This window comes from Primulina eburnea, chromosome 18, assembly GCF_022965805.1.
Source record: "Primulina eburnea isolate SZY01 chromosome 18, ASM2296580v1, whole genome shotgun sequence".
Taxonomy (NCBI): domain Eukaryota; kingdom Viridiplantae; phylum Streptophyta; class Magnoliopsida; order Lamiales; family Gesneriaceae; genus Primulina; species Primulina eburnea.
This window is the reverse complement of record NC_133118.1, coordinates 14930437-14958080: the sequence shown is the minus strand read 5'-3', so window position 1 is coordinate 14958080 and position 27644 is coordinate 14930437. Positions and strand designations below refer to the sequence as shown.

The following is a 27644-nucleotide window of genomic DNA, read 5'->3' as shown; positions in this document are numbered from 1 at the left end:
CTGAAGTCTTGAGTAAGGCAAAGAGAGCAGAAGCGAGTCTGATTCGACAATTAACGAGGTTGTGTGTGAAGCAACCCTAGACACCGCAATCCCCTTCGAGATTTGAGCGTGGCAGTACGAGTGGAAAGCAAGACTTGCTGAAAACTCGAAAGAAGTCCTTCAAAAAGTTAGGGACTGGACTGAGCGGTTCATCCAGCTCTAGTGGTTCCAGCGCGAGCTACCCTGGAGTGTACTGCAGGAATTGCGGAGGGAGACATCCCACTGAGCAATGCCGGGGGGTGACTGGCCGATGCAATGTCTGTAAACAACTGGGACACCTTGCTAGAGTTTGTCCCCAGAGAGATCCCCGTAGATTTCCGGGAGCTGGACTATCTGGTGGTAGTGATCGAGGAACAGACCCAAGAGACACTTGATGATGTAGTGACAGGTACTATTCAATTATGATTATGTTGCATATGTATTGATATATACTAATGCATTTGTTAAGAATAACTTTGACTGAGTTGCATGGAGATATGATGTACCTGTTGGGTCTGTACTTACTGTAGTATTGATTCTTTTTACTTTGTAAGAAAGAAAGATTGATATCAGAGATTGCTGTGAAAGATTGTAAACTACAGTAAGACGAGACTAAGATCGAGTTAGATTATGATGTACCTGTGTTCTAGATTTGATTACATTATTGTTATTAATATGCTGAACAAGTACAGAGTTATTATAGATTCCTTTTAGGAGAATATAAACTTTAGACCAGATGTGGCTGAAAGATGAAGATTTCACAGTAAGGATTCCAGATTTAGAACTCCTGTGATATTTAGATGGCCTATGACTCGATTTATACAAAAAGGAAAGATGGTATCCTTATGTATTCAGTAGATGTACTGAAATCGAGCCTAGCATTGGTAGATTTGCCAATGATATAAGAATGGGCTGATGTTGCCTAGATAAGAATTCAGAATTGCTTTATATCAGAAAGTGATCGAGCAAAACTTGCACAGTGAATAGTCCCAAAATTTGTTTTATAAATGAAAGCTCGATTTAAAATATCGCAAGTGCACGATAGTCAAGTTATAATAAACGTAAGTGAATACGAGTATCGATCCACAAGGACTGCGTTACAATATTCTTATTTTCACTTCAATTTCTTAGCAACGATAGATTGAGTTGGTGATTAAACTAAAGTGAATTTAATAACTAAAATGATTAAAATGCAAGAACAAATAATCAAGAAGTCAATGATTAAATTGGATGTAAATCAAATGAGAAGCGAATTTGTTGGGAATTATCAGTTCACCTACCGCTCGTGTTCAAATAATTATACTCGACTTTTACTCATGCATTCGACGGAATTCCCTAGACTAATTAATATACTCTGTCGAGCTATATTAATACTAATCATAAACATGCAGTAATCAAGTATCCTCAATTATTTAACAGTTCACGATTGCATTACGCTCTATGGAATCCGCTAGCTTTCATCCGGGTGAATTATCACTATCGACACGTACCCAATTCCGTATATCTACTAAAATTGTAAATCCGTGGTCTATGCTATTCGATCCTATTGTCAATTATTCTATCGAAATCATTAACAACATGAAATAATCAAAGGAAGTTAGCTAGACTTCAATTGAAATAAGAAAACACAAAAGCATAAACAAATCACTCATAAAAACGTCGATAAATAATGTTAAACAACGAGTACGCGGTAGGATCCCCTCAAATCCCAACAAATATAGAGTTTAGCCAACAAAATTTATAATAAAAATCAACAATCTATGCAAGAAATAAAACACTGAATATGAAAATACTAAAATATGACGACGGATGAAGGCTGCGACGCTTGAAATTCTCGAGTTCTTCGAAAGTCTCTCTTGCTCCTAGCCTTCCTCCCAAGAAAAGTGATGGAAAATATCAGAATAGTCTCAAAATCGGCGCCTCTCTCGTGTATTAGGTTATGGTGTAAGATAGAGTCCACAAAACTTGGAAACAAATCTTCCCGGATTGCGTCGCTCGCTAGGGCGGTCAAGATTGTCCGCTGGGACGAGTGATTCTCGAATTAAAATTCCTGGCCGTGTCTTTGGTCTCGCTGGGGCGGTCACTTTTGACCGCCCTAGCGAGAGCTTCGCGCAAAATATTCTCGTTCACATCGATGGATTCGCTGGGGCGGTCATTTTTGACCGCCCTAGCGAAGGACTCGCGCAGAAACTCCTCGGCTGGGCCAATATGCTCGCTGAGGCGGTCACTTTTGACCGCCCTAGCGAGACCTCTTCGATGCTATGCAAATAAAATCCCACTTTTTGGTCCACTTCCTACAAAACAACCAAAAAATACACGAGATCAGCCAAATGCTAAATAATGCTAAATGAATGCTAAATTAAACTAAACAAACTAATATGATGCATGAATGCGACTCAAAACCAACACTAAAAACACGTAAAAACGAGTCCTATCAACCCCCTCATACTAACCTTTTGCTCGCCCTCGAGTAAAATAGGTTAAAGCACGAGATACTAAACAAACTCAACAAAAACAAACAAACTCAAACAAGAAAAACCAACACAAGTAAATGTCAATGGTGAGTCGACAACGGTTATGTTCATGCCTCAGTTTACTTTCCCACTACCAATCATAGTCAAGTCAAATCGCAAACGAATACTCATTTCTCATCTACACATAAATATCAACACTAGTTTGAACGTGTGTGTGTGTCGTGATGGGTCTAGTCATTCGTACGTCAAATAGATCAATTATCAAATCATGCGAGTCACTTAATTAGCACTTCAATACAAGTCTCACTAGCATGCATTCCCGTATCCATTTATCACTAGCCATAAAGTGAACTTTATTCAACTTTTAAGAGCAGATAGGGGTGTCGAAAGGAAGGGAAATAAGCTCAAGTGGCTAAAAAGTTGGGAGTACACCGATCATTTTCATTGTGCAATCGTCAAGACTTTTGCGTCTGACTTTCCTCGTCTCCTTACATCTCCAACTGTTAGCCTAGGAATAGAATTTCATTCCTTTTATTTAGGCTCCCCCTCACCTTACATCTCCTTATTTTCTTTTCTCCCTTTTTTTTTTTTTTTTTTTTGAATGCACAATTTTCACACATGTACTCCCTAGGCTAAGAATGATATCACTTTGGATTATAGCCGGTTGGGAGTTTGATCTTTTAATTAGTGCATTGGAGAGGAGGTACAAGTAAAGTTCAAGGCAAATCAACTTTTCTCAATCAAGGTCACTATTAGCGACTTATTTTCACGGGTTTGCATGCTAAATCAACTCATAAATGGTGCCTTTCAAGTTAACCAAACAAAATTTTCAAATTTCACCATTATTCCTACAAAATTCTAGTCCCCACGCAAATGTGCTCAAAAGTTCAAATTTTGTACCAAACTTTATGCTTCAACAATTAAGAGTACCGTTCACGAAGTGACCCAATCAACTAAGAGTACCGTTCACGAAGTGACCCAATCAACATTTTTGTAAACTATCAATTCAAGATCATCATTGGCTCATAAACTATGTCTTCTCACCATAAACGACACCAACTAAAAGAAATGCAACGAAACTTAAAGAAATGCAATGAACTAAAACAAATAACGAAACAACCAAAACAAACTACCCACCCCCTCATACTAGAGTTGTGCCATGTCCTCATAGCACAAAACAAAACAAAGACTAAAAACAAACATAAAAACACATGAATGCAAATGCAAGGACTGAAATAAGCAAACAAATAAAAAAGAAAGGGGAAACAGTAAACTACCCTGATCAGAAGTCCTCCTCCTCGTCATGCTCAGGTGGTCGGACTCCCTCGTCAGCTGGTGGCGGCATAGGATAATGGTACTGGAACTGGAAGGGTGGCGGGTATGCGGGTACAGGTGGGTGGCCGGATGTGTCGATGCCCAAATGCGTGGAGATCCCCTGTACCAAGTACTCGACGTTCTGAATATGAGCTTGATTGACGGCCTGATACTCAGTCTGGTAAGTGGCCCAAGCGCCCAATTCGTTGATGCGATCTCGCATGGCACGGCGGCGTGGCTGCGGAGGTGGCGGTGCATGTCCTAAAGCCAGAGGTGGTTGAGCTGCTCCCCCATACTCGAAAAATACATCCTCGGGCAGCTCTGCCTGTCTCTTCTCCCTCTTGGATCGATAGAGAGCGTCATCAATGGCTCTCATCGGTGGTAGCCACTCATCATCATCAGCAAATATCACCCCCGCTCGGGCACATAACTCAGTCACGATCGTCGGAAAATAAAACGCCAAATTGCTGCTGTTTATGCACATGTTGAGCTGTCCAAAGATGAGTCTGCCCACATCAATCGCCATCCCAGTGTGGATGGCATACAGAACAACCGCCCGCTCACGCTGGACATCACTCGTATGCCCGACCGGCATCAATCTCTTAGATAGAAACGCATACCACATCGCCGCCTCCACTCTCAAAAATTTTTCAAGAAAAACCGTATACGTCCCCGGTTGTTTCCACGTGGTGCCCGGATAACAGAGTGTGTGTATAATCGAATCATAATCCGGGTTAAGTACCCACGCCTGAAACTCAGAGTCATCCACCGACGGTAAACCCAGCAAGTCATTGATAGTTCTCGAATCATATGGGACTCGACGCCCCCGCACAGATGCCTTATGCTCACTCCCCTCCGGAGCATTCGCATAGAATTCACACACAACCGGAATCACCGCGGCATTCGGTTGTGCTAAAAAATTACTCCACCCTCGTCCCTCTACTAATACGTCCGGAAAATAACGAAGAGCAGATGTAGTAAACCCTCGCTCAGGGATTGGTTTTCGATGTAGTTTAGCATGCTCAAACCGCTCCCGAGCTTTCTCATTAACAAAATTAGACGGAGTCGAACGAGAACTAGAGGCACCGTGAGTTACCTTAGACCGTTTAGGTGCCATGTCGAGGTGGGAGTGCAAAGAGTTTGAAGTCGCCGGAGAAGCTCGCCGGAATCCTTGGAAGATGACCGGAGTAGAAGAAATTGTAGTGTAAACGCGTCCCGGTGGAGTGTAGTGTCCAAGATCAAGTCTTTTCCCTGAAAAGATCACAAAATAAGAAGAATTGAGCTTAAAAGAAGGAGGAGGCGCCGATAAATTTGAGAGAAAGGGGTAGGGTTCGAGTGGGGAAGAAAGAAAAGAGGCGCAGCTTTTTGTAAATATCGCGACTCGCTAGGGCGGTCAAAAGTTTCCGCCCTAGCGAGCGGTTTTCGGTGACAGACTGTATTAAAAAATATGAGGGCGCGCTGGGGCGGTCAAAAGTGACCGCCCTAGCGAGGAATGTTCGCCAGGAAAACTAATTTTGAAAAAATTCACTCGCTGGGGCGGTCAAAAGTGACCGCCCTAGCGAGACATGTTCGCCAGGAAAACTAATTTTGAAAAAATTTACTCGCTGGGGCGGTCAAAAGTGACCGCCCGAGCGAGGCTTTTTCGGTGGCTATGTTTTTGAAAAAAAATGACGTCTCGCTGGGGCGGTCGGTTATGACCGCCCTAGCGAGATAATCTCGAAAAAGAAAATAAATAAATAAAGACGATGAATGCAATGCCATGCAACTACCTAAATACAAATGATGCGAATGCTAAAAAAAAAAAAAAATCTAATTAAAATTAAAATAAGGAGTAGAGGTAGTTCTCAATTTATAGTCTAGAGCTCGACTTTTCACCCATGTCCTCAACGACTGTCATGGAGCCGAGTGACTCCAATTTGTGGCTCAATTGTGCCACCAATATAGTGCTTTAATCTTTGGGCGTTCACAGTAAACGTCCCTTCCTTGCCATCATGCAACACCACTGCACCTGATGGGAACACCTCGGCTATGATGAATGGTCCTGACCATCTGGACTTCAGCTTGCCCGGAAAAAGTCGTAAGCGAGAGTTGTATAACAACACCGCTTCACCCACTTTGAATTCCCTTCTTATAATGTGTTTATCATGGGCTCTTTTGGTGCATTCCTTGTAAGATAGGGCAAGATCATAAGCTGTACCTCGGAACTCATCCAACTGACTCAACTGCAGCAATCGTTTCTCACCTGCAAGAGCAAAATCAAAGTTAAGTGCTTTGGTCGCCCAATATGCTCTATGCTCTAATTCTACGGGTAGATGACATGCTTTACCAAAAAGTAACCTATATGGTGTAGTGCCTATAGGTGTTTTGAACGCAGTACGATAAGCCCACAAAGCATCATCTAACCGAATGGACCAGTCCTTTCGATTCACATTAACCGTCTTTTCTAAAATCCTCTTAATCTCTCGATTGGACACTTCAACTTGTCCACTAGTTTGGGGATGGTATGGAGTGGAAACTTTGTGGGTGACACCATATTTGCCCAACAGTTTATCAAAAATTTTATTGCAAAAATGGGTGCCACCATCACTTATGATTGCACGCGGTGTACCAAATCGATTAAAAATGTGTTTCTTTAAAAATTTTAACACCACTTGTGCATCATTTGTGGCACAAGTCTCTGCCTCCACCCATTTCGACACATACTCCACTGCCACCAAAATAAATTTCTTTCCAAAAGAAGCAGGAAAAGGACCCATAAAATCAATCCCCCACACATCAAATATTTCACACTCAATAATATTATTCAAAGGCATCTCATGACGGTTGGAAATATTACCTGTGCGTTGGCATCTCACAATTGAGAACATACAAACGAGCATCCTTAAAAAGAGTTGGCCAATAGAAGCCACATTCAAGTACCTTAGATGCCGTCCGTATGGGTCCAAAGTGACCACCTACCTCACGGTCATGGCAGTGGTTCAGAATTTGACTGGTTTCCTCCTCCGCTACACATCTCCTTATCATGGCATCTGCATAGATTTTAAACAAAAACGGTTCCTCCCAAAAATAATATTTCACGTCAGAAAAGAATTTCTTTCTTTGGTGAAATGATAAATTTGGGGGGGGGGGGGGGGGGGGGTGCCGGTGACAAGAAAATTGGCAAAATTGGTATACCAAGGGCACGCATTCACCTCAAACAATTGCTCAACAGGGAACCAGTCATCTATATCAGCATCAACGCCATTAATTCTAACATCCTCAAGCCTAGACAGATGATCAGCAACCACATTTTCTACACCCTTTTTATCTCGAATCTCGAGATCAAATTCTTGTAATAGTAAAATCCACCTAATTAACCTAGGTTTCGCATCTTTCTTAGCAAGCAAGTATTTTAGGGCAGAATGATCTGTATACACAATCACTTTAGACAGAACAAGATATGAATGAAATTTCTCGAAAGCAAATACTATAGCAAGTAATTCCTTTTCAGTAGTAGCGTAATTCGATTGAGCATCATTTAAAGTCTTACTTGCGTAGTAGATGGTATGAAATACCTTGTTCTTCCTTTGACCCAGCACCGCACCAACAGCTGTATCACTAGCATCGCACATCACCTCAAAGGGTAGCTCCCAATCAAGGGCAGTCAGAACAGGTGCTGTCACCAAACTCTCCTTGAGTATCTCGAATGCCTGCAGACAAGTAGAATCAAAATTAAACTCAACATCTTTCATCAATAGAGAGGACAAGGGCTTAGCAATTTTAGAAAAATCTTTAATGAAACGCCTATAAAAACCAGCATGCCCCAAGAAACTGCGGACTCCCTTGATTGATGACGGAGGTGGTAGATTTTTGATTACTTCCACCTTGGCTTTGTCGACCTCCATTCCATTTTCTGACACCTTGTGCCCTAACACAATCCCCTCTTGCACCATGAAATGACACTTCTCCCAATTTAACACCAAATTGCTCTCTTCACTTCTAATAAGCACCGAGTTCAAATTTTCTAGACATTCATTAAACGAAGAGCCAAAAATGAAGAAGTCATCCATAAAAACTTCAAGAAAATTCTCAATCATGTCATGAAAAATAGCGGTCATGCATCTTTGAAATGTAGCAGGTGCATTGCATAGACCAAAGGGCATACGTCTAAACGCAAAAGTACCATAAGGGCAAGTGAAAGTAGTTTTCTCTTGGTCCTCAGGTGCAATTGTGATTTGATTGTATCCCGAATATCCATCCAAAAAACAGTAAAATTCATGACCGACTAATCGTTCAATCATTTGATCAATAAATGGCAGGGGGAAGTGATCTTTACGGGTTGCATCATTTAATTTCCTATAATCCATGCACACACGCCAACCCGTAACAGTTCTAGTGGGAATCAACTCATTTTTTTCATTGGTAATAACAGTAATCCCACCCTTTTTAGGCACACATTGCACAGGACTTACCCACGCACTATCAGAGATAGGATAGATAATACCTGCATCCAGAAGTTTGATCGTTTCAGCTTTTACTACCTCCTGCATCTTTGGATTGAGTCTCCTTTGAGGTTGTGCTAGGGTGAGTATTTATCCTCCATCAGAATTTTGTGCATGCAGATCGAAGGACTTATCCCCTTGATGTCCGCAACTTTCCAAGCGAATGCTCCTCTACGCTCCTTAAGGACTTCTAAGAGCTTACTCTCCATATCATCTGTCAAAGAAGAAGAAATAATAACAGGCAGTTTATTATTTTCTCCTAGATATACGTACTTGAGATGTGGAGGTAGTGGTTTGAGCTCCAAAGTAGGTGGCTCCTCTAGGCTCGACTTTTGAGGCATTAAATCTTTTCTGTCTCCCAATTCCTCTAGTCGAAGCCTCACTTGCTTTCTCCAAGGTGGAATGGCATTCAAGTGAGCTACCATCTCCATCTTTTCCTTGTCTAACTCGTCCTCCTGCTTTTCCGTAGTGAGAGTGGCCTCCAATGGCTCTTGCAATCCATCCTGCACAAAATCACAAACGAGAGAATCTAAGACATCAACACGAAAACAACTATCATTGTGCATTGTGTACTTGAGAGTATTAAAGACATCAAAAATTATTTCTTCTTCTCCAACTCTCAGTCTCAATTTTCCCTCGTCAACATCAATCAGTGCTTTCCCTGTAGCCAGAAATGGTCTCCCTAGGATTAAAGGCATCTCTAAATCTTCCTCCATGTCAAGTACTACAAAATCTGCAGGAAAAATAAACTTATCCACTTTCACCAAAACATCTTCGATAATCCCACGTGGATACTTGACAGATCTGTCAGCCAGCTGCAATGACATCCTAGTTGGCTTGGGTTCACCCAATCCCAGTCTCCTAAACACAGAATAGGGCATCAAATTAATACTCGCACCAAGATCACATAGAGCTTTATGAAAATTAATATCACCAATAATGCAAGGTATAGAGAAACTCCCTGGATCTTTTTGCTTTGGAGGCATCTTATTTTGAACTAAAGCGGAGCAATTTTCAGTCAAGTTCACAGTCATATGATCTTCTAGCTTCCGCTTATTCACCAAGATATCTTTCAAGAATTTTGCATAACTTGGCATATTCAATAAGGCATCAGCAAAAGGAATGTTAATATGCAGTTTTTTGAATACCTCAAGAAATTTACCAAATTGTGCATCTAACTTAGCTTTCTTCATTGCTGCAGGGAAAGGTGGAGGGATAACAATTTTATTCGGTGCAGTAGGTGTAAATGTAGAGTTAGAAGACTTACCTCCTTGATGTTCCACCTCATCCTCACCATGCTTGGTTCTTTCCTCATTAGACTCGAGTGCTCTTCCACTACGCAATTCCACAGCTTTCACCTGCTCTCTCGGGTTAGTCTCCATGTTGCTTGGCAAAGTTCCTTGCTCCCTATTAGCAATTAACTTAGCCAACTGCCCAATTTGATTCTCTAACCCCTTTATGGATGCATCCTGATTCTGAAATCTCGTCTCGGTTGCTGAAATAAATTTAGTCATCATTTGCTCTAAATTTGACTTCTCCTCCCTAGGCGGTTCTGGCTTGAATCCTTGGTGCATCCCATGTGGTGGACCTCTTTGTTGGCGGTTTTGGTTGTTTTGACCTCCCCACGAAAAGTTTGGGTGATTCCTCCATCCCGGATTATAAGAGTTTGAATAAGGGTCATTTCTAGGACGGTTCTGGAATCCCACGTGTTTTGCTCCCTCAGGCACATAGAATGGATTGCCATCTTGGCAATCCTGCACGTCATGCTCACCTCCACACTTATCACAGAAAATCTCTTGCAGACGCATAGCCGATCCACTCGCACTCATCCCATCAATCTTTCTGTTCAAAGCCTCTAACTGTGCTGACACCGCAGACAAATCAGTAACTTGATTAACTCCAGCACCTCGTTTCTGCCTATCAGAATGAGGATGATAGCTACTAGCAGCCATCTCCTCCAATAATTCATATCCTTCCTCAGCCGTTTTTCTCAGCAAGTTACCACAGGCAGCAGCATCTATCATGGTACGGTTAGGAGTAAGATGACCGTAGTAAAAAGTTTGAACAACTAACCCAAGAGGTAGCTCATGGTGTGGACATCTCCTCAATAAATCCTTGTATCGCTCCCACGCCTCGTAAAGTGACTCAAGCTCATATTGAGCAAAAGTAGTAATGTCGGCTCTCAGCTTCATAGTCTTCGACGGAGGAAAGTACTTGGTTAGGAATGCCTTCGCCATATCCTCCCATGTAGTGATAGACCCTACAGGCAAACAGTTTAACCACGCCTTAGCTTTATCTCTTAGTGAAAATGGAAATAAACGCAAACGAACAGCATCATCAGACACAGCATTAAACTTAAAAGTATCGCAAATTTCAAGAAAATCAGATATATGAGAATTAGGGTCGTCAAGTGCACTTCCCCCAAATTGAACAGTGTTTTGAATCATCTGAATGATAGCTGGTTTGATCTCAAACTGGTTAGCTCGGATGACTGGTCTCACGATGCTTGGACGTGCTCCATCAAGAGACGATTGTGCATAATCCATCATCGGTATACGGCGTGGCATCTCAATCCGTCTCTCATTTTGGCGGTCCGCCTCCTGCTCTTGTTCGTGCCTCTCCATCTGTTCCTTGAGTCTTTGCTGTTGTCTTCGGCGTCTAGCAGTGCGTTCGATCTCAGGGTCAAAAGGCTCAAGCTTAACTTCGAGTGATCTTCGCATGCACCACAAGAAAAATCTGCAACAGAATAGTAGTATCAACTAACAATAAAATAAATAATACTAAAGAATTTAAATGAAAAATAGAAAAATTGTGAATCAACAGTCCCCGGCAACGGCGCCAAAAACTTGATCGAGCAAAACTTGCACAGTGAATAGTCCCAAAATTTGTTTTATAAATGAAAGCTCGATTTAAAATATCGCAAGTGCACGATAGTCAAGTTATAATAAACGTAAGTGAATACGAGTATCGATCCACAAGGACTGCGTTACAATATTCTTATTTTCACTTCAATTTCTTTAGCAACGATAGATTGAGTTGGTGATTAAACTAAAGTGAATTTAATAACTAAAATGATTAAAATGCAAGAACAAATAATCAAGAAGTCAATGATTAAATTGGATGTAAATCAAATGAGAAGAGAATTTGTTGGGAATTATCAGTTCACCTACCGCTCGTGTTCAAATAATTATACTCGACTTTTACTCGTGCATTCGACGGAATTCCCTAGACTAATTAATATACTCTGTCGAGCTATATTAATACTAATCATAAACATGCAGTAATCAAGTATCCTCAATTATTTAACAGTTCACGATTGCATTACGCTCTATGGAATCCGCTAGCTTTCATCCGGGTGAATTATCACTATCGACACGTACCCAATTTTCATCCGTGGTCTATGCTATTCGATCCTATTGTCAATTATTATATCGAAATCATTAACAACATGAAATAATCAAAGGAAGTTAGCTAGACTTCAATTGAAATAATAAAACACAAAAGCATAAACAAATCACTCATAAAAACGTCGATAAATAATGTTAAACAACGAGTACGGGGTAGGATCCCCTCAAATCCCAACAAATATAGAGTTTAGCCAACAAAATTCATAATAAAAATCAACAATCTATGCAAGAAATAAAACACTGAATATGAAAATACTAAAATATGACGACGGATGTGAAAGGGGATCGGTTACGGTGGCCGGAAACGCAACGGAAGCACAAAATTTTTCGATTTTAGCATATAAATTTCGGCCACCATAGATTTGTGTAGGAAATACAATAAAACACCAAAATGACATTCATAGTGTGTTTAGAAATAGTTACCTATCAACCTCTTGAGGTTGATGATGGCTCCAACTTAGTTGATATACAACTAAGCTCTTGATGGCAAGAAAATCTACAAGCTTCACCTTGAACTCTTTTTCTTTCCTTCAAAATTAGGCCCACCACTAGCAAACTAGAACCCCTCTTATTTTGCACTAGAAAAATAAAAGGATTTTTCAAAGAGAAGTATTTTTCTTCCTCAACACTTGAAGAGAAAAATTGAGAGAAAACTTGAGAGAATGATGCTTGAAGTTTCGGCCATTGCATGCTAGAATGGGGGAAGGAAGACTTGTCTTGGACTTGTAAAAAGTAGAGACAAAAGTAGCATGCCAAGCCTTGATAGTTGCAAAAGTTGTCTCCAACCCTTCACCTCCCATGCATGCATATTATATGGTTTATTATCAAAATAAAAACCATGGACTAAATTTAATTATCTCAAACATATTTGAGACTAATTAAACATTACTTGAATTTACTCAAGTCCCACTAGTTAAATAATTAATTTAAATTGAGCTCTACAAGACTCAATATAATTTAATTAATTCAACACTTGAATTAATTTAATTATTTGGACTCTACTAGGTCCACTAGTGTTTAATTAATTCAACACTTGAATTAATTTAATTTAGTCCATTATAATGTTTATGAAAATCACAATTTTCAAATACATTATTCACTTGGCCAAATTTTAATTTAGGAACACTTCCATAAATTAAAGTTTACGTTTCTCTCATAGAAGTCATACTTCTATTTTTCCTTACACTTATAAACTCCTTTATAAGCCGTTCAACACATTGAACTAATTTTTTTTTTTTACTTCTCAACGGGATCTAGAAAGCCAGCACTTGTGTGGCCCTCAATGGTTCATTGATACAACTAGTCGTGGGTTCACATCTCCATGTGATTCGGACTAAACATGTCCTTATATGAGCATACCCCAATTGCTCCATTCTTACTTATCAACTCATTGATAACAAGAACGTCAGAACTCAAGTCTGATAGCACCCAACGAATCATGTTAAACGCCTAGCAACATCGCTTACATGATTCCCTAGGTATCAAATGATAGTGCCTGCAAGAACCATTCAATTATGGTTAGCGTACAGTACGGTCCCTTCAACTCATATATCCCGACCGATTCGACAACCATTGGTTTATCGAGAGTTGTCAATGAATCGATACTATGTGTCATGCCGTAGTTGCATCGATGGTGTAATCTATGAAACTCCTTTCATAATTACCACCATACTCTGATCAGAGATTTCAATCTACATACACATGAGAACACATAGGATATCCATACCCGAAGGTAAGTGGTGAATCCCCGACTACAATGCATCGACTCCTATACGTTTCGACAGAACACCCAACCTTGCCACCTGAAGACCCCATGAGAGTCGGTAAACAAGCCAAAGTGTAATTCTAGCACATAGAGTCTCAATGTTGTCCCGGGTCATAAGGACTAATGGTGTACAACCATAAACTAGGACTATTCCACTCGATAAGTGAGAACCACTTGGAAAGTCCTTTTATGGAGGGTTGTTCAGTGCACTCTACAAGGAGCACCTATCTGCATGTTCGGACATCACAATGTCCCCTACCAATGAAACATGGTACTCACATCGCAGATACTAGTCTCTAACTCGAGCGGCCTATATCCTTCTTAGTGGCGGCTGAATCGACTAGGAACCGTTTAGAATATACAGTATTCCAAATATGAGTTTCATGATACTCATCTCATGAGTATCTCATATTCTTTCTACTATTTGTATATTCAAGGACTTTATCTATGCAACTAGCATGGGTATACAGATAAAGATGTGCCAAAACAATCATTTCAAATATAATTAAAATAAAGATCGTTTATACATAGAGTTTCATTGTGAACACTCGGCCAACACTTGGCTCGACGGGCACCTACTCTAACAATCTCCCACTTGCACTAGAGCCAACTACCCATATACTTCAGACCCATGGATTCGCGATGCTTCTCGAATGATGGTCCTGGTAAAGGCTTAGTTAGTGGATCAGCAACATTATCTGCGGAGTCGACTTTGTCAATCACGACATCTCCTCTTTCCACGATCTCTCTGAGGATGTGGTACTTTCTCAATACGTGTTTGGACTTCTGATGAGACCTCGGCTCCTTTGCTTGAGCAATGGCTCCCGTGTTGTCACAAAACACCGGGACAGGAGCAACTCCATTAGGAATGACGCCCAACTCTTGGACGAAATTCCTTATCCAAACTGCCTCCTTTGCTGCAGCTGATGCAGCAATGTATTCTGCCTCAGTGGTGGAATCCGCTGTACTGTCTTGCTTGGAACTCTTCCAAGAGACAGCAGCACCATTGAGCATGAATATGAATCCAGAGGTTGACTTTGAGTCATCAATATCGCTTTGGAAGCTAGAGTCGGTATAGCCTTCCAATTTTAGTTCTCCACCCCCATAGACCAAGAACAATTTATTGGTCCTCCTCAAGTACTTGAGTATGTCTTTCACAGCTTTCCAATGTGGAAGACCAGGGTTCGATTGATATCTACTCACTACACTTAGTGCGAAGGCCACGTCAGGACGTGTAGATATCATCCCATACATGATGCTACCAATTGCAGATGCATATGGAATGCGTGTCATCGCCGCTATCTCTTCATCAGTCTTGGGAGACATGGACTTGGATAGGGACACGCCATGACACATTGGTAGATGTCCTCTCTTGGACTCATCCATCCAGAACCGCTTCAGGATGGTATCAATGTATGTGGACTGGGTGAGACCAAGCAATCCTTTTGATCTATCTCTATAGATCTGTATTCCCAATACAAAAGATGCTTCACCCAAATCCTGCATTGAGAACTTACTTGCTAACCATATCTTTGTTGATTGCAACATTCCTACATCATTCCCAATGAGTAGAATGTCATCAACATAAAGAACAAGGAATGTAACAGCACTCCCACTGACCTTCTTATACACACAGGGTTCCTCAGGATTCTTAGTAAAATCAAACTCTTTGATTGTACTATCGAATCTAAGGTTCCAACTCCTAGATGCCTGTTTTAGACCATAAATAGATCTCTGAAGTTTGCATACCTTATGCTCACTTCCGACAGATGTAAACCCTTCGGGTTGAGACATGTAAATTTCTTCCTTAATATCCCCATTAAGAAATGCTGTCTTAACATCCATCTGCCATATCTCATAGTCATACCATGCAGCTATGGCTAGCAAAATCCTTATGGACTTGAACATTGCGACTGGAGAAAAGGTTTCTTCAAAGTCAACTCCTTGTCTTTGAGTATATCCTTTTGCTACCAATCGCGCTTTGAAGGTCAATACCTTCCCATCCGCCCCAAGTTTCCTCTTGTAAATCCATTTGCACCCTATGGGAACAATTCCCTCAGGTGGATCCACGAGATTCCACACTTGGTTCGAATGCATGGAATTCATCTCAGATTCCATTACTTCAAGCCACTTGGATGAATCGGCATCAGATAATGCTTCCTTGAATGTCCTTGGATCACATCCTAGGTTAGGCTCATCATGGTCCTCTTCAAGAAGCAGACCATACCTCATAGGTGGTCTCGAGACTCTCTCGGATCTTCTAGGAGCTTGTATCTCCTCTCTTGGCTCTTCGGGTGTGGGTTCTATAATTGCGGGTGTCTCTCGAACTTCTTCGAGTTCTATCATCTTCCCTTTTCTATCCAATAGAAATTCCTTTTCCAAAAAGGTTGCATTCCTAGAAACAAACACTTTTGTTTCTTGGGGATGATAGAAGTAGTATCCAACCGAATTCTTTGGATATCCCACAAAGTAACATAAAATGGATCGACTATCCAATTTATCTCCCACTAGCTGCTTCACATAAGCAAGGCACCCCCATATTCTAAGATAAGAATATTTGGGTGGCTTACCCATCCATATCTCATATGGAGTCTTGTCAAATGCTTTTGAATGGACATTGTTCAACAATAGTGCCGCTGTCTCAAGCGCATATCCCCAAAATGATGGCGGCAACTCCGTGAACCCCATCATAGACCGAACCATGTCCATCAAAGTCCGGTTACGACGCTCCGAAACACCATTCAACTGTGGTGTAGCAGGAGGAGTCCACTGTGAGAGAATCCCATTCTCCCTAAGATACTCTTGGAACTCGGCACTCAAGTACTCACCACCTCGATCCGATCGAACTGCCTTGATGCTTCGTCCCAATTGCTTCTCTACTTCACTTCTGAATTCTTTGAATCTTTCAAAGGCTTCAGACTTGTATTTCATCAAATACACATACCCATACCTCGAAAAGTCATCGGTAAAGGTGATGAAGTAGGCATGTCCATGCTTAGTGGTGATGCTAAGCGGACCGCACACATCGGTATGGATCAAATCCAATAACCCTTTGGCTCGCTCCGCATGGCCCTTAAAGGGAATTTTGGTCATCTTTCCTTTTAGACAGGATTCACAAGTCGTGAGAGCATTAATATCGGACATATCAAACATGCCAACTCCCACTAGCTTGTTCATCCTTCTTAGGGAAATATGTCCTAATCGAGCATGCCATAATTGTGCCGAATTAAGAGTATCTTGTTTGCGCTTATTTGTTGTTGTTATTGCTTGGACATTGTTAATCGGAATATCTTTTAATTTTAAGGTGTAGAGATTGTTTTCAAGTTCTCCGGTACCAACTAAACATTCATTCTTGTAAATATTGCAAACACCTTTGCTAAATAGACAAGAAAATCCATCAATATCAAGCATAGAAATGGAAATAATGTTTTTCACCAAGTCTGGTACAAACAAAACATCTCTTAAAACAAGCTTAAAATCATTGTTCAAATGCAAGTAAACATCTCCTACAGCCTTGGCAGCAACTCTTGCCCCATTGCCCATCCTCAAGAAGGTCTCACCTTCCCTGAGCTTCCTACTTCTTCCCATCACCTGCAAATCATTACAGAGATGTGAGCCACAGCCGGTATCCAATACCCAAGAAGTAGAGTTAATGGAGATATTTACTTCAATGTAGAACATACCTTTGCCAGAACCCTTCTGGGCAAGATATTCCCTGCAGTTACGCCTCCAATGTCCAGGCTTCTTGCAGTAATGACAGATATCAACAGTCTTGTTAGCTTTATCTGGTGTAGCTACCACAACGGGACTCGGAGCTTTCCTCTTCAAGGGCACATTCTTCTTGGGACGTGGAAAAGAACTCTTCTTTCCCTTCCCACGTGGATCGGTCTTCGTACCAGATGAAGAACCCACATAAAGAACCGACTTCTCTTTCTTGATGGTGGACTCAAAAGTCACAAGCATGTTCACCAACTCCTCAAGGGCTCCATTTTGTTCATATTGAAATTCACCACAAAAGGATCAAACGAGCTAGGCAGTGACAACAGCAACACATCCGTGGTCAACTCCGATGGCAAGATCAAATCCATGCCTACGAGCTTGTCTACGAGCCCAATCATCTTTAGGCCATGCTCATGGACCGAAGCCCCATCTCGCATGCGTAAAGTGATGAGCTCCTTGACTGTGGCATGCCTTAGAGGCCGAGTCTGCTCACCAAAGAGCTCCTTGAGGTGCATATGAATGTCAGCAGCATTCTTAGCACCCTCAAAACGCCTCTGTAGCTCATCGTTCATAGAAGCCTGCATATAACACTTGGCATTCAAGTCATGGTCACACCAATCCTTGTAGGTCTGCAATTCCTCAGGAGTGCAGTCAGTCGGAGCCTTATCAGGGGGCGACTCATTTAGTGTATATGCAATCTTTTCCGAGTTCAAGACAATTTTCAGATTTCTTAGCCAAGTGAGGTAGTTAGGTCCGGTTAACACATGTTTTTCGAGAATAACGGAAAACGGGTTGCGAATTGATGACATTGTCAAAGATTTGTACTGAAAAGTAAAACAGATAAATGTTAATGACTATTTTAAAATATCTAATAAGATATAAAGTTTGGACTTTTACTTTATAAATTATCGCTCCCACTGTTTTGACATTTTCACTACCCTCTAGTGAAAACGGGAAACACTTTCCTCAGTAGGTACGTAAGGTCCAATTAGCGAATTGTGATCCCGAATAATATCGGCCATCACAATTCCTAAAAGGTAGTTTCCAATTGCATCGCCATGCAACCCTCTACGTATACTTTTGTCTCACGTTTGATTAGGACCCAATAATATGACGTCGTTCATCTTTACGTGTCAAGCCTAACCCATCGATATTGAACCTTAATGGACGGTCGCCATGAGTTCCCTCAATAATATGAGCCGAAATCATGGGAGTTCCACGTAGTTCACATCACCATGTCAATGGATGTCACAGCTTTCCGGCACCCAAAGCTCCCCCAATAATATGAGCCGAGCCCCGAGTACGGGTAGCATTCATCATGCATCCATTATCGATGGAAGACAAGGAAATTATAAACAAATTTATAATTCCCCTTTTCGGACTTGATATTAATTTTGAATCTAATTCAAAATGAGGGTTTTTAATTTTTTTGAAAGGTCTCATCATTAATTTTATTTTAAAAGCTCGCCATGTTTGATCGTATGTTTGCCGGATTCATGCAACTTTGTTATTATCATAATAATAACACACATACTCATTATTTATAACATATCATGCATATATTATAAACAGTAAACAAACAAGGATGATCAATCGCCCCAATACTAACGGACCGTGTGAGCTAAACACGGGCCTTGGTCCAATCCTAGGGAAATGCACGGGATGCAAATGCAACTATTACATAAGCATCCAATATTTACATGTCTTCGATCTTCATAATCATCATGGCCACCATCTTCCAATCTTGATCATCCACCATACTAATATTTACAAATAAATATCCATGGCAAATAGGGATACATCTCATGGGGTGGGAACGGGCCATAAACCAAGCCCACTTTATAAATTGATAATTATTACAATCATTCAACACAAAATATCCTAGCATACACCTAGCAAATTGGGCTTGGGCTTTTGATCATCCTTCATGCATAATATCACATATCATACACCATCAATTAATTATCACAATAATTAATTGATCCAATATTATATATCTTGATCCAATCACTAACCGCCACGATTATAAACTAAATTAACAAAGTATACAAACACCTTTGTCTACTTTCAAATTAATTTATTTATAACCGAATTTCTTGTAAATCACCATTTACTATATTTAAAGTCCAGTTTAAAGTATTTATTTCATGAGAAAATATTTGCAACTTTTGTAATTTTAAACTTAAGGGCCCAAAAACTCATTTTTCACCAAAAATATTTTGGCCCATTTAAAATTCACAAACATGTTAGCCATCCAATGGCCCAACAACTCAAGGCCCATGACACTTTGATATTTCAAAACAACTTTTGAAAACCCTAGTCGTCATTGCCGTCGCCGGATTCCGGCCAACATTCCGGCGAACAAAAAAAATTTTTTTTTTTTTTTTGAAAGGGGCTGTTCGGGCAGCCCCTCGGGCTGCCCTAGCTGCCCGAAACGGGCAGCCCCTCGGGCAGCCCGAGCTGCCCGACTCGGGCAGCAACTTGCTGCCCGAATTTTTTTCCCAAAAACGGCCTTCGATTTGTTGCAAAAATACACTCATGCGGTTAGAAATCGATCTCAACATAATATATATTGTATTTGCTACACAAAAACGTAACCATAGCTCGGATACCACTTGAAAGGGGATCGGTTACGGTGGCCGGAAACGCAACGGAAGCACAAAATTTTTCGATTTTAGCATATAAATTTCGGCCACCATAGATTTGTGTAGGAAATACAATAAAACACCAAAATGACATTCATAGTGTGTTTAGAAATAGTTACCTATCAACCTCTTGAGGTTGATGATGGCTCCAACTTAGTTGATATACAACTAAGCTCTTGATGGCAAGACAATCTACAAGCTTCACCTTGAACTCTTTTTCTTTCCTTCAAAATTAGGCCCACCACTAGCAAACTAGAACCCCTCTTATTTTGCACTAGAAAAATAAAAGGATTTTTCAAAGAGAAGTATTTTTCTTCCTCAACACTTGAAGAGAAAAATTGAGAGAAAACTTGAGAGAATGATGCTTGAAGTTTCGGCCATTGCATGCTAGAATGGGGGAAGGAAGACTTGTCTTGGACTTGTAAAAAGTAGAGACAAAAGTAGCATGCCAAGCCTTGATAGTTGCAAAAGTTGTCTCCAACCCTTCACCTCCCATGCATGCATATTATATGGTTTATTTTCAAAATAAAAACCATGGACTAAATTTAATTATCTCAAACATATTTGAGACTAATTAAACATTACTTGAATTTACTCAAGTCCCACTAGTTAAATAATTAATTTAAATTGAGCTCTACAAGACTCAATATAATTTAATTAATTCAACACTTGAATTAATTTAATTATTTGGACTCTACTAGGTCCACTAATGTTTAATTAATTCAACACTTGAATTAATTTAATTTAGTCCATTATAATGTTTATGAAAATCACAATTTTCAAATACATTATTCACTTGGCCAAATTTTAATTTAGGAACACTTCCATAAATTAAAGTTTATGTTTCTCTCATAGAAGTCATACTTCTATTTTTCCTTACACTTATAAACTCCTTTATAAGCCGTTCAACACATTGAACTAATTTTTTTTTTTACTTCACAACGGGATCTAGAAAGCCAGCACTTGTGTGGCCCTCAATGGTTCATTGATACAACTAGTCGTGGGTTCACATCTCCATGTGATTCGGACTAAACATGTCCTTATATGAGCATACCCCAATTGCTCCATTCTTACTTATCAACTCATTGATAACAAGAACGTCAGAACTCAAGTCTGATAGCACCCAACGAATCATGTTAAACGCCTAGCAACATCGCTTACATGATTCCCTAGGTATCAAATGATAGTGCCTGCAAGAACCATTCAATTATGGTTAGCGTACAGTACGGTCCCTTCAACTCATATATCCCGACCGATTCGACAACCATTGGTTTATCGAGAGTTGTCAATGAATCGATACTATGTGTCATGCCGTAGTTGCATCGATGGTGTAATCTATGAAACTCCTTTCATAATTACCACCATACTCTGATCAGAGATTTCAATCTACATACACATGAGAACACATAGGATATCCATACCCGAAGGTAAGTGGTGAATCCCCGACTACAATGCATCGACTCCTATACGTTTCGACAGAACACCCAACCTTGCCACCTGAAGACCCCATGAGAGTCGGTAAACAAGCCAAAGTGTAATTCTAGCACATAGAGTCTCAATGTTGTCCCGGGTCATAAGGACTAATGGTGTACAACCATAAACTAGGACTATTCCACTCGATAAGTGAGAACCACTTGGAAAGTCCTTTTATGGAGGGTTGTTCAGTGCACTCTACAAGGAGCACCTATCTGCATGTTCGGACATCACAATGTCCCCTACCAATGAAACATGGTACTCACATCGCAGATACTAGTCTCTAACTCGAGCGGCCTATATCCTTCTTAGTGGCGGCTGAATCGACTAGGAACCGTTTAGAATATACAGTATTCCAAATATGAGTTTCATGATACTCATCTCATGAGTATCTCATATTCTTTCTACTATTTGTATATTCAAGGACTTTATCTATGCAACTAGCATGGGTATACAGATAAAGATGTGCCAAAACAATAATTTCAAATATAATTAAAATAAAGATCGTTTATACATAGAGTTTCATTGTGAACACTCGGCCAACACTTGGCTCGACGGGCACCTACTCTAACAGGATGAAGGCTGCAACGCTTGGAATTCTCGAGTTCTTCGAAAGTCTCTCTTGCTCCTAGCCTTCCTCCCAAGAAAAGTGATGGAAAATATCAGAATAGTCTCAAAATCGGCGCCTCTCTCGTGTATTAGGTTATGCTGTAAGATAGAGTCCACAAAACTTGGAAACAAATCTTCCCGGATTGCGTCGCTCGCTAGGGCGGTCAAGATTGTCCGCTGGGACGAGTGATTCTCGAATTAAAATTCCTGGCCGTGTCTTTGGTCTCGCTGGGGCGGTCACTTTTGACCGCCCTAGCGAGAGCTTCGCGCAAAATATTCTCGTTCACATCGATGGATTCGCTGGGGCGGTCATTTTTGACCGCCCTAGCGAAGGACTCGCGCAGAAACTCCTCGGCTGGGCCAATATGCTCGCTGGGGCGGTCACTTTTGACCGCCCTAGCGAGACCTCTTCGATGCTATGCAAATAAAATCCCACTTTTTGGTCCACTTCCTACAAAACAACCACAAAATACACGAGATCAGCCAAATGCTAAATAATGCTAAATGAATGCTAAATTAAACTAAACAAACTAATATGATGCATGAATGCGACTCAAAACCAACACTAAAAACACGTAAAAACGAGTCCTATCAGAAAGGTAGATTTCAGATTAGAATCGATACCAGGTATTGTTTGTATATTAGAATTCAGTATAGAATGATATTGAACGATTTGACAGAATTGAAAGAATTGACAGATCAGAGTATGGGGCTGAGAGTACATCAGATAGAGTATTTCTCTTAAAGACATTTCAGTTCTGTTTCTAGACTGATAGCTTCTGTGTTCAGAAGTATTCTGATGAATTATGCTTATTATATTTATGATTTGTGGATATATTTACAGCATCGGATTGAGTAAATGAATAGTTTAAGATCTTATTGAATATTCAGAAAACTGTGATTATTGTATACAGAAATGAGTCAGGTATGAATCATAATTGAAACAGATTGTATTCAGTGTCTGTGATATCTGAAATTTGTATACCAATTGATTGTTAAGATAGGGATCAGTGACTGAGAACGACACAGAACTATCAGAATTATCAGATATTTCAGAGATGCCAGAATTATCAGAAATGTCAGAATTAGGCAGATTATCTTATGCTCTTATTTCTTTATATCTGTTGAGTATAGTTATGGTTCTAAGTCAGTATTCGTGATATCTTTTATTGTTTGGAGCATACTCTATTTGCAGATGAAAATATAGCAGTTGTTCCGGGCACTGTGAAGATTAAGCAGATAGTCAGAATTAACAGCTACCAGAGATTGTCGTTTTATGAGTTAGTAAAGTCACTAGATCAGTATAGGTTATTTCTATTCTGAATCGAATTTGCTATTACTGTTGTTTGAAGTCTGTTTGATACAGCTTATTGTAAACAGCTGAGAGTATGACAATGTAGCAGTGTAATCAGAATGTTCAGAATTGTATTTTGCTAATCAGAACAGAGCATCAGTCAGATTAACAGATATGTGATTTTGTGCTTTGTATGCTTCTGATTATTTTATGATATCAGAATGTTTCCGAAAATTGTAACAGAATTTGATATTGATAGTCAGAGCCGAATGCCAGGTAGGTATTTCTTCTTTATGTTATACTATCAACTGATTGTTTATACAGCATAGTTCGAATCTGAACTCACAGACAGTGTCAGACATGCGCCGTGGTGGATTCAGTTCTCATTCAGATGCTTGAGAATGTATGATATCATGTTGGCAGAAATTGTACTGATATGTCTGAATCACTAACAGAAGAAGACAAAAAGAAAGAAATTAGCAGATTATTACAGATCTTGTATATTTCTGAATAGAAATAAGAGTACATTTCTATGGCTTTTATAATGAAATTACTGTCATTTTCTCCAGATTGAGATATGATATGATTGTGATTGATAGATTGTTCAATCTATATCTAGTAGTTTGTATAAGATGATGTACAAACAGAACTAGATAACAAAGATCGCTGTCAAAGAAATAATCAGATGGAGTAAAAGATTGAATTAGATAATATCAGATTGTGATTGTGATGGAGTTTGTACTTGTGGTAGACTATATCATAAGCTCTCTCTCGCAGAATTCGTTACACATTGACAGGTAGTCAGAATGTATTATCCAGTTATTGGAAGATATTGGTAGAGCTGTAGTACTGGATGTTAGTACTAGCTGTCATGACTTATTGTCATGGTATGATTGACTGTATGACAATAGCTATCCAGATAGTTCAGAGTGGATAGATTTAAATGAACCAACGTCGGATGATGACGATTGGTATTTGAATCTGAAGACTGTATATTTCTTTAATTGAAATAAACGGATTGAATAACAACTACTGGTATTGTTTTGTTGTGAACGGTGATTGGTTTATACGGATGTTGTATAACCAACATGGCAAGATTGATTCTGTCAGAATTTAAGAAATATTATGATAATATACTTCATGAAGTCTTATTCCAGACTTGGAATCAGAGGTTGATACAAGAAAGAGATTTCAGGATGGAGTCAGTGAGATGAGAGTTTGATTCAAACTCTGTATACATTTCTTCTATTATATCTGAATTGATTAATTGCAAGTTCGAGGACGAACTCAGATCTAATAGGGGGAGAAATGTAATGCCCGAGATTTAATCATTTTAATCAGACGTTGATTAATTGACGTAATGGAAGTCAGAAGAACTCAAATGACGAGGCCGGGCGTCGTTGCATTGTAACACAAGAATTTGGACAGAACCCTCGGCGCTCGAGCGGTAGAAAAGCACCGCCCGAGCGCCCATGCATCACAAATTATTGTTCGGGCAGAAAGTGTGGCGCCCGGGCGGTAGTTTTTGACCACCCGAGCGCCAATGAGTAATTCGGAGACAGAACGCCTCGCGCCCGGGCGGCTGATTTTGACCGCCCGAGCGCCGAGCTCGCGCCCGGGCGGTAATATTCGACCGCCCGAGCGCCAACTGGATTTGATCAATGGTGACACGTTTCTTTAGACATGCAACGTGTATGTATATAAATATACATATGTATATTATTCTTCAGAAAGAATAATAAGAAAGGAAACCGAAGGAGGAAGCTCCAAGTTCTTTCTGAGGAGGAAATCGTGAGTTACGTTAAATCCGTCCGTCTGATTTTGAATCCGAGTACAGTACTGTGTTCCTAGCGACGACAGCTACAATTGGACATTGGACATGGACAGAGTTGAATACAGATCATCGTCTTCGTCAGACAAGGACGACAAAGGTATAATTCATGTGATATTCGGGAAGCCACAACTCAAATGAGATATCATTTTGAGTTTCCCAACAAAATCACATATTAGACTGTTAATTATATTTTGATATGTTGATGCTTTGATTATAGAAGTGTATTTAAACATATAAGATTATTGTGTTATTCAGATATGAATATAAGTATGCTTTGTTTACAGCTTGATATTCATTGCATTTGAGATAGGAGAGTCATTGACAGGCATTGTCAAATTTCTAGACGTTCGGTGTATCTCAACTTAGGAGTAGCCATTACTCCTATTGTCAGCCGTCAATACAGCTCGGACCAAAGTCTAGGAATAAGACGTACAGTCGCCCCGAGTGGTTGGGTAGGTGACAGTCAGTGACGTCTTATTCACCCCGGGATCCCTAGAGTTCTAGTCGAGTCAAGTCTAGACATGATTTGATTAGGACTGCATGCTTATATGGATGTGGTTCCTAGATCATGGGGCCCATCGTTATTGCTTTCAGGCATGATAGCATGTTTGTATGATTTAGATTGTTTTATGCATGTTTATCTGATTTGAGTTGCAAGCTTATTTGATTTAATTTCATAGATTATGAAATATATTGTTTCTATACATGATGGCATGTTTTATGAATTAGTTTGTGTATATACATGCTTACCATGTTTTATACTGGGATTTATTCTCACCGGAATATCCGGCTGTTGTCTTGTTTTGTATGTGTGCATGACAACAGGTGGGATAGGATCGGAGTCAAGAAGACGATGAGAGAAGACGAGTTTAGCGTGGTGATTCCGGACTTGGATAGATTTGGGTTTTATTACTTGAACTTTAGTAGTTGAACCTTAGATGAGTTAAAAGATTGATGTATCTTTATACTGAGTTGTAGTTTATACATATATGTATATTATTTAGATTCCATTACCTTCCGCATTTATATTTTAAAAAGAAAACATTTTAGACCCTGTTTTATCAGAACTGATAATTAAATCCCAACAATGATTAAGAAGATGATTAGCGTCCGGGACCCCACACTAACCGTCATGGACTGTAGCTCTATCGCAAAGATCCTATCTTGAGACATCGTGCAATGTGCCTGTGGCGATCCCGCCACTATCAGGCACTTCCGTCTACAAGATTTCTATACTATCTTGTGACATCGTGCAATGTGCCCGTAGCGATCCCGCCACTATCAGGCACTTCTGTCACAAGAATACTCGTCTGATACCTGCTAGCTATAATTCAAGAACACAAGTACATCAGTCCAATCAATCCAAATACAATGCGATAAAGTAAAGTATGTGATTTAGGGAAACTCAAGCCAAACCTCACTCGCGTTGTGCAATCCCAACTCAACATTAATTTATACCTTTATCTTCTCGCTCAGAAGAAGAAGAAGAAGTCCCAACTCCATCTCGGTCCATTCCCAATCTGGTAATAACAATACCGAACAGATATAATATCAATAAACAACTCAATTCAGAACCTGTTCTGATCAATACTCAAATCAAAACACATAATCTGATCAATGTCAATTGAGATACAATCTAATCCATATCGACGATATCACGATATAATCAAAATCACTACTGAATCTGATCGATATCAATTAACTGATGTTTCGACGGTATAACAATACAGTCTCGATAACCTCGTCAGTCCGAACATCACAGATATAATTCCAGAACTCATAATCAATATCGATACCAGTCATAATCTCAATAACAATACAACTCTGATATGAAATCTCAGTCAAATTGATTCCAAAAATCATAACAATTACATAACCAGTCCGTTCTTCAATCTGACTTCGATTCTATGATGTCTAACATGACAAGAACATCATATATGAATTCTATCCCATTCTGACAATATAATAATTTCAAATCGTGTCTAAACGTAACAAAACTTACGTCCATTTGTAGCTGTCGTCGCTAGGAACACGATACTGTCCTCAGATTTAAAATCAGACGGACAGATTTCTCGCAAAAAGGCGTAAGGATTTTCAACATATATATTCATAAGCTTTTCTCGATTTCCTCCGAATGATATATATACATCTCACGCCTACATACAAACGTGGCTTCTTTACGTTTTGCATGACTCGCGCATATGCGCACCCAAGTCTCACGCATATGCGCGAGACCTACTGTCTCGGCGTATCTTCCTTCGCGCATATGCACACCTCCATCCGGCGCAGATGCGCCAAAGTCTCTGCCAGTTGCGCGCATGTGCGCCCGTTCTTATCGCGCATGTGCGCCAACTCCTCTGGACTTCCTCCTTGGCTTCTCTCATGGCTCGCGCATATGCGCGCACACTTTCCGCGCCTATGCACGAGACCTTTGGGTCACGCACAAGCAATACTCCTCATTTCAAAATCTAATATCGACGTGTCCCGTTTATATCCCTTTCATTAGTAAATAAATCATTTCAGATTAATTTTCAGATTACGATAAATATACCCAATTCATTTCAGATTACGGTATTCAAATCCTCGGGCCTTACAAATCATTTCTCAAAA

The 27644-nt window shown here is 40.1% G+C and overlaps 1 non-coding gene across 1 annotated transcript; it reads left to right on the top strand.

Moving 5' to 3' along the window:
• Positions 1 to 10369: 10369 nt before the first annotated feature.
• Positions 10370 to 10476, top strand: LOC140820372 (small nucleolar RNA R71). Its single transcript, XR_012115447.1, has one exon. It is a non-coding gene; the product is annotated as a small nucleolar RNA R71 (small nucleolar RNA).
• The last annotated feature ends 17168 nt before the right edge of the window (positions 10477 to 27644 follow it).